Source organism: Trachemys scripta, chromosome 9 (assembly GCF_013100865.1).
Source record: "Trachemys scripta elegans isolate TJP31775 chromosome 9, CAS_Tse_1.0, whole genome shotgun sequence".
Lineage (NCBI taxonomy): Eukaryota > Metazoa > Chordata > Testudines > Emydidae > Trachemys > Trachemys scripta.
This window is the reverse complement of record NC_048306.1, coordinates 52084698-52107323: the sequence shown is the minus strand read 5'-3', so window position 1 is coordinate 52107323 and position 22626 is coordinate 52084698.

The following is a 22626-nucleotide window of genomic DNA, read 5'->3' as shown; positions in this document are numbered from 1 at the left end:
AAAGCTTATGACACACAGGGTGGGAGAAAAGCAGGGTTATTCTCTCCGTTTTACAGGTGGGGAACTGAGATTCAGTCAGTGGCCCACACTCTGTGGCAGCAATGGAGATCAACGCTTGTGAGACCCAACCCATGTCTCAACCACAAGGCCATGCTTTCTCTGAAAAGGATGGCCCAAGACTCCGGTACAGAATAGTGTCCATAGCAGAGAGGGAAAAGATGCCCATTTACAGTGTGCTTATTGGGTGGGATGGGGGTAAGGGATGGAGAGTCATCCCTCTGTTACCTCTTAGGTTGCCTGCCATTGCCCTTGAACCTGACTGGCTTTTGTGGTAAGTTCAGGGTGGGTACTGTTGGCAGGCTTAGGGACGTGCTGTGGGTAGGCCCAGTAGAATCAATGGACAGATTCACTGGGGCTGTGCAGATATTGTCACAAACAGTCCACAAGGTGGCTTGATGCTGCTCAGCAGGAATGAAGGGCTGTGGGAGACTCTAGGATGCTGCAGGTAGAGGCTTAGCAGCTGATGTGCATTCCCTACAAAGGATGCTGAGGACTCTGCCTGCATCCTTTGTATAGAAGCCATGGACGTTACGGAAGGCCTTATTCCTTGGAGTGCATTAAGCGTACCATGCTGTGCAATTGACCTTATGTGGGTCTGTGCTGAGTTTTCTGAGGCAATGACAGTTGCCCATGTTGTATCATCCATCTTTAGACTCTTTCACGTCTGCAGAACCTCTTTTCAGAAGCTCAGGAGATAAGACTCTTCTCCCATTGGGAGTCCCAGGGGAGGTGTAGCTTTCTTGCTGGTTGGGAGGTTTTGTGGCTCCAGAGTTGATTGAACGTAAATAAAGAAACAGGGAGAACTCACTTCTGCGGTGTCCAAACAGTCACCAAGGAGGAGGTCATCTGTTGAGAAGGAGAGCCTGATTGGTCCATCTCCTGTTACCCATAGCCTAAGTGTAACATTGGCAGACAGAGTTCATGAGCACTTATCCAACACTGCAACCGTTCCTCCAGGAAGGGGATGGAGGGGTCAGCAATGGGCCACTACAGCTGCCTTTTCTCTCGTCTTTTCTGCCATCTCCCCTCATTGATGGCATAACTTTTTATGGATAAGAATGGTAATATGTAGGAGTTTGGGCAGTTCAATATTTTACTCACTTCATTGGTATCCAGAACCATGTCATCTTTAGATAGCCATTCTACCACATGCAATTCAGGATTTCCCCCCTCCCCACGATCTAAACTTCAAGGCTAAGATTTGCAAGAGCTCCTAAATTTCTTAGGAGCCTACATCCCATTGACTTTCAATGAGGCTGAGGCTTCTAAGTCACTTAGGAACTTTGGAAAATTGTAGCCCAGGTCCAAGTCTTCTCTTAGGAAATTCATACTATTTCTCATTGGAGTCAGGCAGTAAGGCAGCGCCAAGGTGTAATTTAATCTTAATTTTTTTCCATATATCAATTGTTACATTAATAAGTGGCTGAGATCAATTCTGACAATTTCTCTGCTGTTTAGACAGGCACATCAGAATAATATGACTCAGTGTTTACTCACTTTTCGTCTAGATATTCCTGGAACTGCACCACTCACAGGGAGAGCTGTGCTGCAATTTGGGGCTGCAAAACCTTCCTCTACATATGGCTGCACAGGGTTTGCTGGATGGTCCCAGGTAACTTTTCACTTTGGTGAATTTCACATGGAAGGATGTAGTACTTAAAGGACTTGGAAGTGTGAAAAAAAAAGGACATTTGGGGTTAAACTGTTCATATTCATGGCTGGGAGGATGTCCTCCTTGCAAGCCAGTTGGCTACATTTTTTTCTCTGAGCTTTCTGAAGTGATTAGCATCTAAAGGATATTTTATGAAGAGATGATTTATACTCCCAAAGAGCTGACATAATTCATGGACCATTTAAAATTAATCCTATAGATTTTCCAGCATTGTATGAGTGAGCCCCTCTACCATTGCCTTCAACTTGGAATAATTGAGTTTAAAACCAGAGTCCTCTTCAAAGTCTTTTATTTGCTGCATGAGATGGAGTGTTGAGGGCCTGGAATTTGTTAACATCAATAGCACATCATCTGCATGAAGTGCCACTTTATGCTCTGCACAACTGGCCTGTATCACATATGTGCACTTGGAATATCTATTTCACTGAGCAGATAGCTCTATTATTGTGGATGCTGAACTATGGAATGCTTCAGTCCAATGCACACCATTCTTTTCTCAACTCAGCTCCCAATGGGACTTTCTGCAGCTGTCCCCACTTGATACCGTGAAATAGATCTCCGCAGCTAGGGAAAACAGTGTACTCAGTACCGCCCTAGATCTAGATGGATGGCTATGCCCCGCCCCATGAAAACTTCTGCTATTACCTGATGATTGACATCATGCCAGCATGAAAACTGTTGGCTCTTTACTCACATTGCCAATACAGGATCTCAGGGCCTGATTCTCTTTTACACTAAAACCCTTTTGTTATTAATAGCAGCAACATCACCACTTAGCTCTTACAGAGCACTGGTCATTGGCAGATCTCAGAGGAGGTCAGTTTGCATATGGCATGGAGAGAGGAAGTGACTTGCCCAAGGTCACACCCAGCATGCTAGGAATAGAACAGAGGTCACTCAAGTCCCCAGTCTAGCATTCAAACCATTACACTACATTGCTTTCTACAAGGCCTTTAGCGTGGGTCCAAAAGTACTGTGTGCTCCCCCTTTGAGGCCCCTTCACATTGCCAGAGAGGGATAATGGAAATTTTCTGTAAATGAGAATCAGCCCCTAAGTCTTTGCACATAGTTTGACATGTACATTAAGTAAGGAGTTGGCACCATTGGATCTTTGTTTTTAAGGTTGTGCCTAGTAAGTGCACTTACAAAAGGACTGTTTCTATGGCTCGTTGTTTCTGCCCCCTAGTGATGCTAGAGCAGTAGCAGAAAGAAGCAGTCTTTCTTCTTGTCTGCCATTGTTTTGCTCTTGTCTGCCATTTGGCTCTTGTCTGCCATTTGTTTTGCTACTATTCCATTTTTGTGCACTAGGTAGCAGCCCTATCGCTGCATCATGCATGGACTCGCACTCCTGTACGAGCACATCCTGGGTGTCCTGTTTTTCAAAACACACAAAGGATGGCTGCTCAGCCCCAGCACATCCCCCGGGCTGTACTGAAATGGTTAAAGAGTCGGTGAATTCTGAGTATCCTGCTTTTCCAGTGCATTTTCCACCATCCCTGTGGTGCTGGGTTATCCATACCAAACACTCAAAGGGTCTCCTCCTGAGCCACATCCAGCTCTTCCCATCTCTTCTTGATTCTTGTTGAGTGAAGCTCAGTTACAATAACATGGTCCTCAGCTGTGTTTGGTTGTTTCCGTCTCTTCTCACTCATTATCCAAAACAGCTCAGCTACTTAGTTTTCCGTTCCTCCTTACCAAGCCAGGGTTCCCTCACATTCAGCTCTTTTTGTCTCCTCTTAAAACAACCTTACTTACTTCTGCTTCCATTCCCCATGAACTATGTTAGACTCTTCCCATCTCCTTTCTCTCCCTTGAAGATGCTCTACTAATTGGTGGTGCTCTATTATCATCGACAAAGTACTCTTTGAAACGTAGACTACCCTAGTTCTCTCCACTTCTGAGCCCTTGCATCTATCAAGTATGTTCTCTCTCCTTGTCCAACAGGGAGATGGGATATTTTGGCCACAGTGTGATTTTCAAAGCCACCTAAAAGATCTGAATTCCCAATTTCCATTAAAATTATGAGGTGGACATCTAAATGCCGTAGGCTACTCTGACACTATCAACCAGAAGGAGATGAAAGCTTCATACATCCTTCCTCCTTACTGTCCACCCATCTGAGTGCCGGACACATTCCGAAGTTAATGGGAACTGCTAATAAAGTGCAGATATAAGACAAATAATACTTCCCTACCTCACAAGGGTTATGTAAGGTTAAACTCATTAATATTTGTGAGGTATAAGATACTAGACTGCTGTGAAGGCATAGGAAAGCCTATAACAAAGAAGATGTATGTCATGATATATCTTAAACAGGAAGCATTGAAGAAACAAGCTCCTGACTAATGACACAAATAAACAGGCTTCCACCCTGCTTGAGTTCCACTTTTGTCTACCTTATTTACCAGGGACCATATCCTGTCTGGAACTTTAGACAGCACATAGAGACATCTAGTGGCTGAATAATATACAGTAAGTAAACATTTCATTAGTGCACGCGCATGCACACACACACACACACAAAGAGGAAAAAGGAAAATCAATACTTTTATAAACTCTTGAATTGTGAAAGACTAACCTCATTATATGACCATGTGACTAGTTAACACCACTGTGTAGTTTTGATCTAGTTAGCATATGGACCTGACACTCAATAATATATGGAGATATACCTATCTCATAAAATTGGAAGGGACCTTGAAAGGTCATTGAGTCCAGTCCCCTACCTTCACTAGCAGGACCAAGTACTGATTTTGCCCCAGATGGCCCCCTCAAGGATTGAACTCATAACCCTAGGTTTAGCAGGCCAATGCTCAAACCACTGAGCTATCCCTCCCTCACTCATACAGCTCTCTTCTTATTTCATCTTTCTGATTGTTCTGTGAAGGATTCTTGGAAGCTAACAAAAATTGATAGAAAAAAATGAATATGCTTTGAAAAACCTGGCTTTTTAAGAGGAAACCATTTTTTTTTAATTCAAATTTTAGAGCAGGGGTCAGGCCATTCTGGAATGCTACTCCGGAAGGGTGTTCAGGCACTTCTTTTTTTAGGACTCTCATATTGCTTTAGAATCTCAAAAACTTAAAACTAATCAGGACTCATTTTGCTTTCTAAAGCAGACTTTTCTGATCATCCTGCCAGCCCCACTGAGTTTCAAAGAGTCAAGAAGATGCTGGCATCTTCTGTTTCGGCATACTGAGCTTCTCTCAGTTCTTGCTCAGCGGGGCTGCTCAATTGACATTTCAGAGGGAAAAAAATCAGCTTCCCTCAAAAGGAGAAAATTTTACCATAACTGGGAATATTTACAGAATAAATTAAAAGTTGAAAGTCCATTGCAAAAAAACAACAACAACAACAACAACAAAAACAACCCAGATCCTCTGCTGAATTTCATCACACATTGTGGCAAGACAGGAGTCTTTCTATTTTGAAGACTGTAATCACCGTTCCATGAGAAGCTCCATTTTGAACCCTCCTCCACAGGTTCCTCAGAACAAATCTATCCCCACACATTTTCAAACTTGCATCTCTTGCAACAGTAGAATACTTCTGTATGAGCCAAATGTGAGGTGACTCAGATACGATGTTTTAGGGATCTAGAATTATAAAAAGAAGAGGGTTTTCACTTTTTAAAGGGGCTTGCAAGGATTTATTAATTATTATTATTACTATTATTATTAATAATAATGTTATATCTCCAGACTAGTATGGCCAGGTAACTCCACAGTTTCAAGTCCCTTCTCCTGAAAATCAATGTGCACCTTCTTAAATGTAAACATCTGAGTTATTTCCTTGATTTCCCTTGTGCAAAGTGTGTGGGTTGAGGTAAGATTTGGCCCTAATCTATCTATCTATATTGCCTCTCTACAGTTTAGGCCCAGGCTCCCACTGCTCTACCTGCTGCTGGAGAGGACAGGAATGTGTGCTGGTGAAGTACTCGCTTAAAGAATTAAACCATTTTGACTTCCCAAAAATGTCGCCCCCTTGGCACTCAATGTGCATTTTCTGGCTTCATGATTAAATGCTTCACAATAATAGGAAGCAGTTGATCAGCCCCATGTTTGCTATCTCCATGTCCCAAGTGTGATACCAAGAGAGCTGCTAAGCTGCTAATAGCTCCTTCTGTTGGTTCTTTCTGTGGCGGTGCCGAATGCGTGGGTGTGTCAGCACACAGTGTGTGAAGGAATCTGAGTTCGTTTGTGTGTATAAGAGACACATCATTACAACACATGAAATGGCTTTTCTCCCCCCCCCCTTAGGCAGGCTCTGAAAGGCCACTAGAGCTTCCATTTGGACTCCAGAGTCCCATTGAGATCATGACAGCAATGTTTATGTGCTATTCTAATGCTGGTTTTAGCGGCATAAGTGCTTTTTAATGCATAGCATTACAGCTAGTGTGTCCTATTCTCTCCCTTACAGAATGGCTGTCTGGAGGGATGTAATTCCAGCCTCTGCCTCCGCACGCTGTTATTTACAAGCACAGTTACATGTCCACGTCAGGCATGGTTAGAGCCACTATTGAGCTGTATTTAGTTAGAGTAATTTGGCAAGTGACACATACACAGCATAATAACCATCCGGATATCAGAACCACTCTCATATACGGCATGCTAATGCTGGCTGCATTTTTGCAGAGAAGGGGCAATTCATCAGGCCCAAAGGAGAGAGCCCTGCCAAAAGAACAACATAATTAGTCCCCGTTTCTAAGGACTTGCACTGGATGCCACAGTAACTAGAGGTGTCTATGGTGCAATGCATCCTGATGAGTCCATCATAAAGACCTCACCACACATTCATGCAAGAATCCATGTTAGGAGCATGGGGCACATGCTGGGTGAAATCCAGCTCAAAGCAGCTCCCACTGGGTCAGCCCCTGACAAGCTTCTGTTTAGCTTCCATCCCCCAAATGGGGACTTTCTTAACTAGATACATTCACGCAAGGTTTCCTGGTTCACAGACATCCCTCACCAAATACCTCCTTCTAAAGGCTCTGATTATTCAACATGCATGTGCAATAGAAATCAGATTGAATATGAATACCTAGAACCTTTAGACCATGTGGATGGTTTGGAGGGAACTGTCTATAATAGCAGCATTTAGTTCTGTTGTCTCACTTCCTGCTCTGATGGAGGACTTGCTCTGAGGCACTGGAAAGCTCTGATTTTTGGAAGGCAAGTGTGTTCAGCAGCCCCTTTCATACTCTCGGTCACCATTTAAACGAGCTCACAAGTGGAAAAAATGACACTCATTACTGTTTATAAGATTCGTAGCAGACACTTAAAACAAACACTGTTATTGTGCTTTGTCTTATTAGATGCATGAGCTATAGTCTGTTTCAGTAATGATTTCCTGAAGTGGTAGGTAGCAAGCTTAGGAACATGTAATTGATGCAACTGGGGGGAAATGGGCACTGTGTTCAATACAGAGGGGCGTATAATCACTGGGAATTATTGGTCCTGTGAGACATCCCCAGAAGGGGCGCAATTAGGAGCCCCTGGTTCATTAGCCTTTGGGTAGGTAAACCTGGTCACCTCTTTCCCAGTGTAATAATAATACTGAGCTCTTATACAGCACTTTTCCTCCACAGATGTCAAAGCACTTTACAAAGGAGAGTGGTACCATTATCCCTGTGTTACTGATGGGGAAACTGAGGCACAGACAGGCAAAGGGACTTGCTAGGGCAGTGGCAGAGTTGGGACTAGACTCCAGGATTTCTGAGTCCCAGTGCAACATTCTCTCCACTGGACCCTCAGTAAAGCATTTGGGTAAAATAACTTTGGGATTTCTGGGTGGGGAATAACAAAATAACACCCACACTGGCCAGTTCAAAGGGATAAAACAAAGGAAACATAATGATAACCCATCTCCCCGGTGCTGGGTGAGTTTGTGGGAACAGTACATACCTGTTGTGGGGTGAGACACCGGAGAAATCTATCTCCTGGCCACAGAAATCTTTCTCCAGAAATCTGGCCATCACTTCAGCTTCTCCTGCTGTGGTTAACGCCTGCCTGGAGCAGGCTCAATGAAAATGATTCACGTCTGCCTGCTTGCCTCTTCTTCACCAGATAGGGGAGGTCCAACCATTTTATTTGCCCCAGCAAAACAATAAGCCTGGACCTAAAGGGGAACGTGTTTCCCAGGTAAGCTTCTCTGACCAGGGCAGGCCTGACAGGCAGCCCTCCCCTCCAGGTAAGAAACCGAAGTCTTCCTAACCTTCTTGTCCCCAAATATCTAGTGCCATGTCCTCTTTCCCCATCTCCTGCTGCTCCCCACTGAGGGTCTGGGTCACTTGCACCAAACTGCTGCATTTCCCATCTCCTTCCCTCCAGTTCCCATCTCTCCCAGCAGCCAGGTCAATAGAACACAGACCTTCAATTCCCCAACAAGGCCTTGTGTATGTCTGTGGTAGGGTGACCCTGGACTGGGAAACAAACTGGTAATCAGGCAATGGCCTGGCATATGTGAGGAAGACATCAGATCCAGAGATTTCTAAAAATCACATTAAATAGTAAGTGATCCACAACTGCAATTCAATATACAAACTAATGTACTGCCTATTTTTCTATACCCCTAGTGTCATTCCAGAAAGTCCAACTTGCTGGGAAATCCAACAGCAAATTAATTACCAAGGCCATTTCCTGGATGGCAACAGGCCCGAAGAGATACAAACCTGGATGTCTGAATGGTCCAGAAAGGCAAAATGTTCCATGGAAACTCAAAGCTCTCCTTTGCCATGAGGCCTGCAAAAAAAGTGGCAACAGCTCTGCTGCCAGTGTGCTGGCCAGTACTGTCTCATTATACTCCTCTGTCTGTCTGTCTCCATCTGCTGTCTCTTGTCTCATTCTTAGATTGTCAGCTCCTTGGGGCAGAGACCATCTTGTTCTGCGTTTGTACAGCACCTAGCACAGTGGGTCACGGCCCATGACTAGGACTCCTAGGCTCTATGATAATACAAGTAAATAAAAATAATAAAGAACCCCGGAGTCTCCATCTCCACGGTAATTCTGGCTGACCCTCCCTATGACCTACTCCCTTGGGTTATAAAACCCTACCCAGATCCCGTACGCCTTTACCAGGTACTGCTTCAGCAAGAGCCTTTGGGAGATGTAAGGTGACCTGGAAATTCCTTTTCAAGCACACATGTTGCTGAATGTCTATCCCCCATGCAGAATGTTTCGCAGCACTTGTTCATGCCTGGACTGAGTTCGGGCATCACTATATTTCACCATCTGGAGAGCCCTGGGATGCAGGAGCAATTGTAGATGAGCTCATCTGATTCAGGATGCCCTCTGCGAAGGCCACAGCCAGGGGCAGAGACATGAATGGTTCTATTTTGGCTGTTTTCTGTTGTTGTATCCTCTAATGATGATTTAATGCCTAAAATTCTTGTGCATTACATCAAATTTCAGTCCCAGGGTAGGGAAAAGAGGACAAGGAAATTATTTACTAGCCCAAATATTAAGTGAGATTTCTTTAATGGAGAATTTTATCTCCAATACGTTGTTATCCCAGTTAGGTTTTCTGTATCTATTAGGTACTCAATAAATAATGGCTAAAGCATTCAGTATTCTCTCCTCAATCGGAAAACACAACACCACAACAGTTATCCAACCCCACTCTAAATCAGTAAACAAAAGCTGGTCGGTGGCATGTGGGGTGGAGAGGAAACAAAATGAAGTTCTAAAAGGTGGGCATGAGGTTCTTGGAGCAGTGGGGGCATACATGGGTGCTGCAGAGTGTGGGGGCAAGGTAAGGGATGGGGAGCTGAAGAGATCTGTAGGGAAGGTGCATCAGACAGGAAAGAGGTGTGGGAGCCGATACGGTGCCCCAGCACCTGGCTGTACCATGCCAGGCAGTTCTTAAGGAAGCATGTGAGCCCTGAATCCTCTTGCAGATGAGCACAGGTTGGTGTTCTGTTTCTGTCAGTCTCAGGCATTTCACATGTTCCATCTACTCTTTAGGAAGCAGGTTTCAGGAGATGCTTTTATTGAATAATTACACCAACACTGTGGATGATGCCACATTCAGTGACTGACTTGGAACCCCTATACATTCTGTCTCCATGCCTCTCTCTAGAGTACTTCCCATTAGATACCTGCAGGATCTACAAGGTGGTGCTGTGATTTGTACTCCTCCTTCTCCAGCTGCATGCATGTGCCGGGTCACCCACTCAGTTTCCTTCTATACTCTCACCTCATCCAAAGGTCCCCCTCTAGTGCCTGTAGCCCATATGAGCATATCTGCTTGCTACCATCCCCAGCCCATGGACGTAGTCATTTATCTCCAGTGGGAGGGGTCTGTGCTTTGGTTCTAGAGATCCTCCATTCATTTCCAAGTGATGACCCAACCACAGGGTCCTTATGAAGATATTTCTGCAGCTTTTCCCTCTCCCTTGTGGCAGATAAAGCTAGTGTCTGAGCATATCTTGAGTGGTTGCATTTTGTGACTCAGGGCCCAGGCTACGTGTGAGCACAGATCATAGGAAAGACACAAAACGGGAAGAGTAAAGACTGAGTTATGGCAACTGCCTGCCCGAAATCAGCCACTCACAGAGTCCATTATTCAGTGTCACGGCTGTGCACTTGCTAATAAAATACAATGTATATGTTCCTAATTTCTGGAGGTTTAGGACAATATCCGTCATTTCTGCCGGGAGGGCAATGCAGATAATGCAGAGGCCTGTCATTATGGTAACTACATTTGAGGAAGCTTGCTCTATATTTTTGAGGTGTGTGGCTTGCGAATTGGGTTAGTCCCAAAAGGAAGTGACTGGACAATGATGGGGTGCTGCAGGAGAACAGATGTTTCTCCTGCAGAAACATTGTGTTTCTTCATGTTGGAGAGATCATTGCCAAAGGTTACCTTGATACACATTTACTCAACCAAATCTTTTTAAATGAATGCCCTGTGCCAGTTGGAAGGGACTGGCATATCAATATCAATAGTGACCAGAAAAAAGATTCTTTGCCTTGTGAACTGGTAGATTGCAGATGAAATTACTGTTGATAAATACACATCAGAACGAATAATTAGAGCTAATCAAACACATTACTGGGTTCTGAATTAATTCAGGGAATAATCATGAGCATTGGGTATCTACATGGAGACTACCAAACTCATTTCACTGTCAGGATTTCAACTCAGATTTCCAGGGGGAAAAGCAAGTCCATTAACTTGCTATAGAACTGAGCCATCTTTGGCAGGAAACCCTTCCATTTGTGCAGGGTTTTCATTTCCATAGCAATGCTCATCCTAGAAGTATGAAATTGTAAAAACTAAATCTCTTACATTAAAGAAAGTCTGAATCTCACATTTCCGAGAGCTGTATAATGCTGATTTCAAGAGTAAACAGAGACTCGCCACAAGAGAGATTAACAGAAATTCATTAGAAAAAAATAACTTGTCATTACAAGGTCTAATGAGTTGACACTGCTGCTCAAGATGGATTTGTCACTATGGAAATGATAAATATTAGGACAGCAGGATAAATAATTGTAGCAATATGGCGAAGACTTTATCTGCCCCCCCCCTCTTTTCCTGGTGGAGGTCTTAATCTTTTCCAGTGCAATGGTCCTTGGAGAGGCTTCTGTGTTATTTAACTTTGCCCTCAGTATGGGTGATGTGGTCTTAAAATCCAAGAGGGATTGGTTTTCAGTCACTTTTGGGTTGATTTGCTAATGTCATTGCTAACCCAAGGCCTAGCCACTTAGTCAGATTTTTCTGCCTGTCATGTCTTGGAAAGACCATGATACCTATGGAAAGAAAAACCCCAGGTGTGGCTTATAGTGTCCTGCCACTGTGCTAAATATAATTGAACAACCCCTTCTGCTGAGGACAAAACACACTGCAGTGTTATGGTGCCATCTAGTGGCAGTACCACGTCGGGGCATTTAACCTACATACTGTAACACCATGTCTTTCCTGTAGAAATATGAAAGATTCAGCTGTTTCCAGGTCAAAGACTTGTGAATCACAGCAAGTGACAGTGCTGAAAAATGTGCAGCTGTGTATCTTTAATCCCATAGTTGATCACTGGAGCAAAACATACAAACCAGGGATTAGAATCTTAGATAAATTGTTAGAACTAATTGTAAAGATTTGAGGAAGGATTGTGATTACATTAGAGGTCAATTAACTCAGAAGTCTTAGTAAGGACATGGGGGTAATTTTCTCTGGTGCATATTTTTGGCATTTCCTGTTTTAATGTTTGTATCCTAGACTTTGGAGAGAAAATTACTACTTGATCGCTAACGGCAGTGGGATGTATGCTGAAACTTTTCCTTCTTATGGTTATGTGCTTTTCAGTCACAGCAAGCAAGTCAGATTGCTTCCCCTTTCTGCTGAGTGTGTGATTATCGCACAGATGTTTCAGAAATCTCCTTAGGTGTGGCTGAAAGCCTGTGCCTGATGAACACCTAAAAAGCACCTGGTGCCATCCACATTTTGGGAACAATTGACATTATCTACCTGATGACTAGAGACTCAAGTAAACCCTTTTTGTTAAGGTCTAGTGACATAACTATGCTGCTACATATAACGGGGCTCCAAAAAGAATAAGTTAATGGAGGATAGGTCATAGATAAGATCATGAAGGAGAGGTCCATCAATGGCTATCAGCCATGATGGTCAGGGATGCAACCCCATGCTCTGGGAGTCCCTAAACCTCTGGCTGCCAGAAGCTGAGACTGGATGAAAGGGGCTGGATCACTGGATAATTGCCCTGTTCTGTTCATTCCCTCTGAAGCACCTGGCACTGGCCACTGTCAGAAGACATTAAGCCTAGGCTAGGACAGATGTGGGTTGCACACAGTCCTCTGTTTACACCGTAGCTAGGAGGTGGGGTTTCGCTATACCTGCAACTCCTTCAGCAGAGGGTGCTTTCTGGACTCACGCTAGCCTACAGAAATCACTGGAACACTATTCCCCAGACCACCAGGGATTAATGGAACATAGTCATATAGTGCCCAGTGCTTCCCTTCTGCCAGGGGCTGCACAGTGCCATTTAAAGTGGTGATGGGGGCATAGATTTGGCTCTTCCCTGCCTGACTATCCTTTCCCCCTCTCAAGGATCCTCTTCCTGACCCCCTGGCCCATGATGCCCTGCATCCACTACCTTCAGATCTGAGTGAGTGGCCTTATGACTGGGCCCACAGGGTTGCAGTGCTACTCAGGATTGGCCTGGCCAAAATGTGGTCACTGGGCCATGGCCCAGATGGTCCCTCCCCCTGCTCTATGACCTGTGCAGACCTCTGCACATCCATCTGAAGCTGCTTTGCTTGTCTGCATTGACTTTACCTTCTGCTCCAGGATTCTTACCCATGACTCCAAAGAAAAAACATTGAGTGGTAAATGTGTGGACATATAGTTCTTAGTCATCCAGAGAGCCTCCCCAGCCCAGAACCCACCAACCACTGCACCAGCAGAGCTGAAAAGCCGAAGGTTCTGAGGTAAGGAAGGGGATGTGGAGCAGTCTGAGCTGGTACACAGCCTCCAACATCTTCACTAGCCTCATCTATGCAGAACAGCAAGGAGACTCTTTGTCCCTACTAATGTGTTTGTGCATTATGGGCTAAGCTCCAAAATGGTCTGTGTCTCCCAGTAAAAATGGTTCACAATGCATGAAATTCACCCCATGCAAAGGGCTCCCATATACATCACCTTAGATCCCTCTTCTTTTCCAAAGGCTATATCTGGATGCAAGTGTCAACGGAGTTATGAATATGAAGCACCTCAAATTGTATCTGTAGCAGTTTCCACTACATACTGCCTTGCACTTATTCATTAAAGCATCCATTATACATACTCACAGCCAGACACACACAGGCAATCACACGGGAGCAAGTGTTATCTACACACCACAGCACCACCCACCTCCTCACAGCTCCTGTTTGGGTGACCCCAGTGTCAGACAGGGCAGGGAAAAGGAGCCAGAGGAGGAGACCCATAGCAACCATGGATGGAACAATCTGATTACAGGCCAAGTAGGACATGGGCACGCTTCAGGCCAAAGAGATACCATGATACTTTGAGGTGCAGACACCCCCATATATGAGGGTTGGCAGGGAACATAGCACCTGGTACAAAACATGTAACACTTAGGTCAGCCTCCTAGTGCCATCTTCAGAGGACACTTTAAAAGGACCAGTCCCTGTAGGATAAGGTCCCTCAAGGAATGGGGTCAAAGCAGCCAGGGCTGAGAGGGTGAGAGCCATTTCCCAGTGCCCAGTCAGTACCAAATGCCATAGGCTGCCCCCCTGGTCCCTTCAGGTCACTGCCCACCAGCCTTGAGGCCTCCTACAGGAGCAGACAGGGGCTACAACCTATCAAGGGTCAGAGCTCTCGTGACGGTAAAGGCCCCATTGCAGATGGGCTGCCATAGTAACCAGGAGCATGTCATGAGTTGGCAGGTCTCAGGAGACAGGCACTGGCAAGGGAGCTGGACACTAAGGAGCTGAATAGCATGCGTGTGCCCAGTATTTTGTGGGGTCTGGTAGATTCACTGTCTGGGATGTTACTTTGGGAAGTCTCCTACTGAAATGATGGCAAAGGCTCTGCTTATTCCAGGCGGACAGGAATCTGAGAGAGGGTATAAAGCCCTAGATCCCACCCAGGTGCACTAACCGCCAGATGGACTGCTCTTGTAGTGGGATAGCGTGATTGTTCCTGCCTGGCCAGCCCCTACTCTAGCGTGGGCACAGGGTTGGGAAGCAGGTGGCTGACTCTATGTAACCAAGCCCCATTTATATCATAAATAGCAGTGGCAAAGTCTGCTAATCATCAGATAATATATTCTCCTGGTTTCTATAAATCTACACTTTTTGGCAGGTACAACTCTTAATCTTCAAATATTGTTGATCCCTCTGATTTATCTTTGAAAATTGCTAGGATGTCAATGCACCCACAGATTTTGGCCTCTAACCTGGACTACACTCACAAGTTGTAGTCCTCTATGTCAACTTTAGGCTGATGTCCTGAGTAATGTTGCGGCAGAGTGTGATGCAGGCTCTCATCCCAGCTGCAGAGGTACCTTCTAGGAACTGGCAAAAGGACGGTGAATTGCAGAGGCACTCGGTAAGCTAATCAACCAGCGAAGTTTGCATGACCAGTGTCTAGGCTTCCTGTGGAATGGAGCACAGACACTGAAGGGGAGGTCTTCACAGCATCGATGGCTGGCCTTTCACAAGGGTGCCTATGCTGAGAGTGGAATCTGTCTCTGAGCCCCCCTAGTTAGGGGGAAGGAGCCCAACTCCTCTCAAGGTCAATACATTATGCACTCGGCCAGTAAGTTATCCAGAAAGTAAGGACGGGTCTTATCCATGGTTTTAGAATATGCTGGCATGGACCCTGCCAATTCTGCTCCTCCAATGATGCCAGCTGTAAACCCCATTTTTCTGCTTCTACCACCCCTGTTTTCTTGCTATCTTCCCTGCTTCTCCAAATGCCATGACAAGTCCTTCTTGATCTAGGCCATAAAGCTCCCATTCTCTCCATCAAATGCTTTATCAGAATCTTTTTCTACCATGCCTCCTACAAGAAACCAGCCAATGCATGATGGGGACATAACGAACACAGATAATAAATAAACACAACATTTAAATGATTCAGAATCATCACAACATGCACCTAGCCAGACTGTGCAGACATGTCTCATTATGACTGGTACTCTGGTCCTATCTCCCTCTTATGATTGTTTGCCATGCTACTTTTTCATCAGGTCTCCAGTTAGGGCCTGATCTGACTCCCATGAATGTCTGTGGAAAGACTCCCACTGACTTCTGGACTGGGCCTATATATTTGCACAGCATCTAGCACAATGGGAACCCTGATCTTTTATGCACTACTGCAATTTAAGTAATAATGGCCTACTGTCTCATGCTAAGGTACACAAACTTAAATCCACTAGGGACATTTGTGAGACCAAGACCAAGAAAATGGTTAAATGATACAGTCTGGCTTGGTGAAGGACCTTTTTGCCTCTCTTTCTATCCCAGCCAAAAGGGATTATAACATCTGAAAATGTTGATTTTCAATAAGACTTGGAGCTCCAGGGAAGTTCTAAAAGAACGCTACTGCTATAGCAGTTTTTAAAAAGGGTAAACAGGATGACCCAGGTAATTATAGGCCTGTCAGCCTGACATCAATCCTGGGCAAGATAATGGAGCAGCTGATATGGGACTTGATTAATAAAGAATTAAAGGAGGGTAATGTAACTAATGCTAATCAACATAGGTTTGTGGGGGGAAAATCCCGTCAAAGTAACTTGATTTTTTTTTTTATTAGATTACTAGTCTGGTTGATAAAGGTAATAGTGTTGACATAATAGACTTCTGTAAGGTTGGATTGACTGCACAACATTTTAATTAAAAAACTAGAACTATATAAAATTAACACGGCACACATTAAATGGATTAAAACTAGCTAACTGATAGGTCTCAAAAGGTAACTGTAAATAGGGAATTGGTATCAAGTGGATGTGTTTTCAGTGAAGTCTGCAGGTTCTTGCTCTATACTATTTAAAAAAGAAGAACAGGAGTACTTGTGGCACCTGTTCTTCTTTTTGCGGATACAGACTAACACGGCTGCTACTCTGAAACCTGTATACTATTTAACATTTTTATCAATGATCTGGAAGAAAACACAAAATCATCACTGATACATTCTGCAGATGACACAAATATTGGGGGAGTTGTAAATAATGAAGTGGACAGGTCACTGATAAAAAGTGATCTGGATAGCTTGGTAAACTGGGTGCAAGCAAATATGCATTTTAATAAGCCTAAATGTAAATGTGTATATCTAGGAACAAAGAATGTTGGACATACTTATGGAATGGGGGACTCTCTCCTGGGAAGCAGTGACTTTGAAAAAGATTTGGAGGTCATGGTGGATAATCAGCTGAACATGAGCTCCCTGTGTGATGCTGTGGCCAAAAGAGCTAATGCAATATTAGGATGCATAAACAGGGTATCTCAAGTAGAAGTAGAGAAGTTATTTTTCCTCTATATTTGGCACTGGTGCGACCGCTGCTGGAATCCTGTGTCCAGTTCTGGTGCCCACAATTCAAGAAGGATGCTGATAAATCGAAGAGGGTTCAAAGAAGAGCCATGAGAATGATTCAAGGATTAGAAAACCTGCCTTAGAGTGACAGACCCAAAGAACTCAGCCTATTTAGCTTTACAAAAAGAAGGTTAAGGGGTGACCTGATCACAGTCTGTAAGTATCTATATGGGAACAAATATTAATAATGGGATCTTCAGTCTAGCAGAGAAAGGTCAAACATGATCCAATAACTGGAGGTTCAAGCTTGACAAATTCAGACAGGAAATAAGGTGTAAATTTTTTACAGGGAGGGTAATTAAGCATTAGAACAATTTACTGAGGGTCATATTGGGTCCTCCATCACTGACAATTTGTAAATGAAGACAATTTTGTTTTTGTTGGTGAGAGAGACAGAAGTTGGTCCAGTAAAACATATTACCCCATCCACCTTGTTTCTCTAATATCTGGGACTGACATGGCGACAGCAACACTGCATACATGTGATGTGTTCATTCAAGCCTAGCCTCAGCAATTACAGGAATAACCCAGGTAACCAGACATACTCCACCAGTGCAGGAGAGTTGAAGTTTATAAAGTGTTGTGCTAGCTGCTATCCCTTTAAGAAAAGGAGCACTATTCACCACACGGTACACCCCCAACCAAAGGGCTACCAGCTGTGTTGATGTGGTGTGAAGGGGTCCTGAGCATTCCTCAGTCAGGCAGTTGAACTATATCACGTTTGCTACCAACTGTCCTGGACGGCTGTGAATTCCTGAGGCTCACCTGGGAAATTGTAAAAATGTCAGAGTTTAGAGAACAGATTAAGAACTGAATTAGAAATACAGTCTGATATGGTGATGAAAAATACCTGCATCAATGTGCCGTTGCAAAGGGTAAGTGCAAGAACACAGTACGTGTTCCAGGAAAAGAAACAGAATAAATCAGAGAAAAATCTGCTTGGTTGCAAAGATCTCACACACGCCTGTCTCATTCTCGCGCCCCCTTCTTGCCCAGCTCGTTTCTTTCTTATTATACTTCTGTGCTACTAGGATGCCACAGTGATTTCTCACTCTGAGGGTGCTTCCATTGTGAGTATATCTGAATTCCCAGGATTACATGCATAAGAGTAAAGGGAGTATATTTGTAAGGGCACTTCCCTCACTTGGCTGTCACAGCAGCAAGGAGGGACTGCACAGTGTGTTAATTGGGAAAGAGACAGAACTAAGGTCATGATCATGCAACTATGTAGAGGGCCCAGCCACGCAGATCCACTTGAAAGGTTGTAGCTGTAGCTATAAACCAGTCATACTGACAGAGAGATATAGCGGGGGGGGGGACATTTAATTAATGCTGTATCACCAATCTGGGGTGGATCAAATCGCTGTTGATGGCTTCACTGTTGTGTATCATTTTGTTTACAGAATTATATTAAACCATACAGCACCTCTTGCTAGGGATGATTAGGCAAAGAACACTCATTATCCTTTCCCCACCCCGTCCTTCCATACATCCCAATTAAAAGGTGTCGCTGGAGAGGTTTTGTAAAGTGAGCCGCGAATCTGGATGATACAGCATGCGGGACAGGAGACATTGCTGCGTCTAAGCACTGTTCAATTATTCATTTCCTATTTCTGCATATACAAAAGGTTAATCCACCAGGCGCTCGCCACATAGGGAAAGCGGCTCTTTGGAGACAGCTCCATATTCGTTCTTTTCTAATGGTTTTTCAAGCATTATCTATCCTCTGTTTCTTCTGTGGTGGGGGAGGGAACACATATTATAATAAGAGCTTCCTCTCTCTCTTCCAGACACTCAACAGGGATCGTGATCTGGTGGGTGTGGGGAATGAGTGTAGGGGCTCATATGATGCCAATATTTTAGGAGGATTATACCAAACTATCCTACCTTTGCCTTCAATAAATCTACTGTTCTAGGGATACATGTGCTTGTGTGTCACTATGTGGTACGTATAATATGCCTCTCCTCTGTATCTGACCCAGAGAGCAGATAAGGTGGCTATAGCTAGCCACCAAGTGGTAAATACCTTCAATTCAAGATGCAGTGGCTTGTGCTTTAGTTCTGGAGAGCCCAGGTTCAAACCCCAGGGAGAACCAAAATGATACCCAGAGAGTGTGTGGGGTGAGGGACTGGCAAATATGTTCATAAAACAATGCCATTGTATCCCAATCGAGAGGGAGGCATGCTGACCTTGACTGACTGCGCAGGCTGGGAGTGTTTCTCCTTTCTTGCTGAGATGCAGACTGAGAGCACAGTGCTGGGCTTGGCTCTGGGCAGAAGGGGAAGACTGAGCAGGGATAAGTCATCTGTGCCATGGATAACTTAGCAGTGTGCAGGGAGGGGATGACCTCCACCAGAGGGAGAGGCCGAGCTCTGGCAGGGGCAGAGAAATTCATCAGTGTCACTTTGAATTGCAAACCCAAGAGGATGTGTGTTCAATTTAAAAGGTTACAGCTGTGTGGGATGGAGTCTGGCCCATGGCCTCCTGCAGCTCAGGGGTGTTGGTGTTTCAGAGGCAGCAAAAGCTCACCTTGACTGGGAAGGGGACTCGCTTTGGAGTTAGGGGTATATGCAGAGAAGCCCAGGGTGAGGTGCAGAGGGAGCGTGATAGCACCGGGGCTCTGGCAGAGGTGGGGTTGTGGGAAAGTGTCAGGATAGACTCACCGCCATCTTGGAGATACATAGCAGGCTGAGGAAGCAGCACAATCAAGGCAACTGTGGCAGCATGGTGTCCCCACCAGAGCTGATGAGAGGGAAAGAAATGATGGACATTTGTACTGGGGCCCTGAGCTCAGGAGAGCCCCCAAAACATCTGTAACATCTGTGTACATAAAGTGAAATGGGAGGGGCTGGAGCCCATCAAACATCAGGTACCAGATTCCCATATTTCTCTTGATGGGCATGGTCCCTGCTCCCCAGTTTCAGGCACCCAGAGCAGCCAGCCACCCGGTTCCTGGGTCCCTGTGTCGGCTGGTGCCTTTCTCCAACTGGCAGAGACTCCTGCTCTGGAGGGGAAACAGCTCTCTCCCCAGGGGAATAGGCAGTCACATTTAATGAGAGAAAGGGCCTTCAGGTGGGATTTACCTGCAGTAGTCACTGAAAAAAAAGTGTTCAATAATTTTTATGCTAAGGACAGCCTGAGACTGTTCTCTCCCTCCAAGACATTCCACTTGCCAACTGGTTAGCTAGACACAAGAGTGGGTTCACATCACTGGCTCTCAGGCAGTGCTCCATGGGCCACCATTTTGAAGTTTCCTTCCTGATTGCCTGCAGCATGAAACATATAGAGAACCAAGCAGTGTGAGATTTGGGATTGGAAGTGTTTGGATTCCATCTAACTTACTGATGAGGTGTCCAATAACCCAGGCTCAGCCAGCTTTATTAGTCAAAGACAAAATAGCACAACCCAGAAAGGAAAGGGATAATACTTTACCAATCCGATCTGGGAAGCAGAGTCTCGCAGCATTCAAACTGCTCCAAAATGATGGGCTCACTTCTGTTCATTATATATTACCCTGGTTTACAACAAACAGAAGGTTACACCCAGTTCTTATCTTGATTTGAACATCGTTTCTCGGAAATCAGCAAACCAGAGACATCCTGACCCAACCCTAGCTTGGTACTGATTACATATTGGTCAAGTGTCAGTCAAAATCATCTATCTTCTCTCTAGTTTGCTGTGCCAGCTGTACCAAACACTATTATATTTGGGAAGCTTTAACATACAACTCATCTCTGACAGATTCTATGGATACACAGAACAGAAGTTCACAGTAAGCTTAGCAGGAATACAGTAAAGCATTCTGGAAGTTTGGATCATTGTTACACGCTGTTAGCATAAGCATAAAGAATACAAAGACTTCTAGGAGTATGTCAACTAACTATAGGGAAAGTGATCTACAAGCATATCTTTCTCTTATGAATTGGAGAAAGGGTAAAATTGTTAGAGAACTACTAGTAGACTGGCTGAAGTGTATGCATGTCCCATCAGTGCATCACTGCACCTGGACACTCAAACTGGGACCCTTGTGCCATGCTGATATCATTGCCTCCGCTTGGTGGAGCTAGGAGGATCTGCACTAGTGCAGACTGTTCACCCAATTATTCTTCAGGGAAATGAGGAGTTTGGCAATGGCCATTTTGTGAAAGGACACAGTGAGCAGGAGTGCTCTCTGTATTGTACCCCAAGCCACCGCTGCTTCCCTACATTCATCTAGGCCATCCAGAATTAGCGATCCCTAGCATGTGGATGACCCTAACTCTTTTCTATTATTTATTCTACTGGGCTGATTTCCCTGATAGGGTTCGGAAGGTCAGCACGATATTAATATGCTGAACTGGGGGATGCCATAGGCTGGAAATTGAGTTTGTCACACCAGAGTGATTCTCATTGATGGTATTTGATTTGTTATTAATATTAATTTTATTTCTGATGGAGACTCACAAATACATGCCACACGCTAAATGTTTCAGAGGTGGCAATGCTCAGTGGTTGAGAAACATAAACACACTTCTAGTGGGTCTATTCTTAAAAGTAATACGTCCCCATATTTCCCTGCACTGTGAGGCACAGAGCCCAGCAAGTCAAAGGAAAGAGGGGCCTAGAAGTGCTAAGAAGAGTGGAACGCAAGGAGGCGGAAGTGGAGCCAGTGCCATGTCTGGAAGCTGTCTCAACTCAGGGTTCTGTAGCTTGCAGTGGGAGTGGGGCTGGGAAGCAGCCACTTCATGTCCCCCCATCCCCTCAGAAGACAACAGAATTCCATCAGCAAGACAAACAGGAGATCGGAGCAGCAGCATTCACCCGTAGTGTGAGCCTTGCCTTCCCTGCACAGCCCAGACACAGCTGGGGTAAGCAGTGGCACCCAGGCTTCTTGTGAGCATAGTGAGAAAGGAAGCCCAAAAGGGAATTCCAAAGCTTGTTATGCTCATGACTTACACAAAGAGAAATTAGATAAAAACATAAATACTCTCTCTGGCAGGTTGCAATGTAACAGTACTTTATTACTTAGAAGTCAGAATCATAACACACAGAAACAGAGAGAGAGAAAACAGGCCGCTCCCTAAGATACTGAGGCACAACTTACCCCAACTTGCTTTAAGCTGGGTCTGTCTAGAACTGACTCTGCTTGCATTCTTTGCTAGGGCCCTCTAGCCTGCAAGCAGCACCAGGGAACCCCCCCATCACACACACTCTTAAGGTGATAGCTTGCAATTCCAACTACGGTCCTCAATCCACCACACAGCTCTTCAGTGGGGCTGGAGCATCCATTCTTATGGACCTGCAGAAGGAAACTGCCTACCTCATGTCTTCTCTGAAGTCCACAACCTCTTCCCCTGCATTTCAGCCTGGGCAACAAGCATGGCAGCAGTGGCTGCCAACTGCCATCCTCATCCATTTCCTAGAGTACCGAGGGCTGATTTTTAAAAGTTTAGCCCAAAACTCTTTTAATGCCTTCACTGTATTGGGCAGGACAAGGGAATTGAAGCTGGGTCTCCCCGTGTTACACTGTGTGCCACGGGGAAAGGTTAGAGCAGGGGTGGGCAAACTACTGCCCGAGGGCCGCTTCCAGCCCTTCAGATGTTTTAATCTGTCCCTTGAGCTCCTGCCAGGGAGTGAACTCCAGGTCTTGTCCCACTCCAGCTGGGGAGCAGAGTCGGGGGCTTGCTCTGCTCTGTGCGTGCCATGGCTCCGCGTGGCTCACGGAAGCAGTGGCATGTCTCCCCTCTGCCTCCTATGCGTAGGGGGCAACCAAGAGGCTCTGCACACTGCCCCCACAGCTCCCATTAGCCAGGAACCATGGCTAATGGGAGCTGCAGGGGCAACACCTGCAGACAGG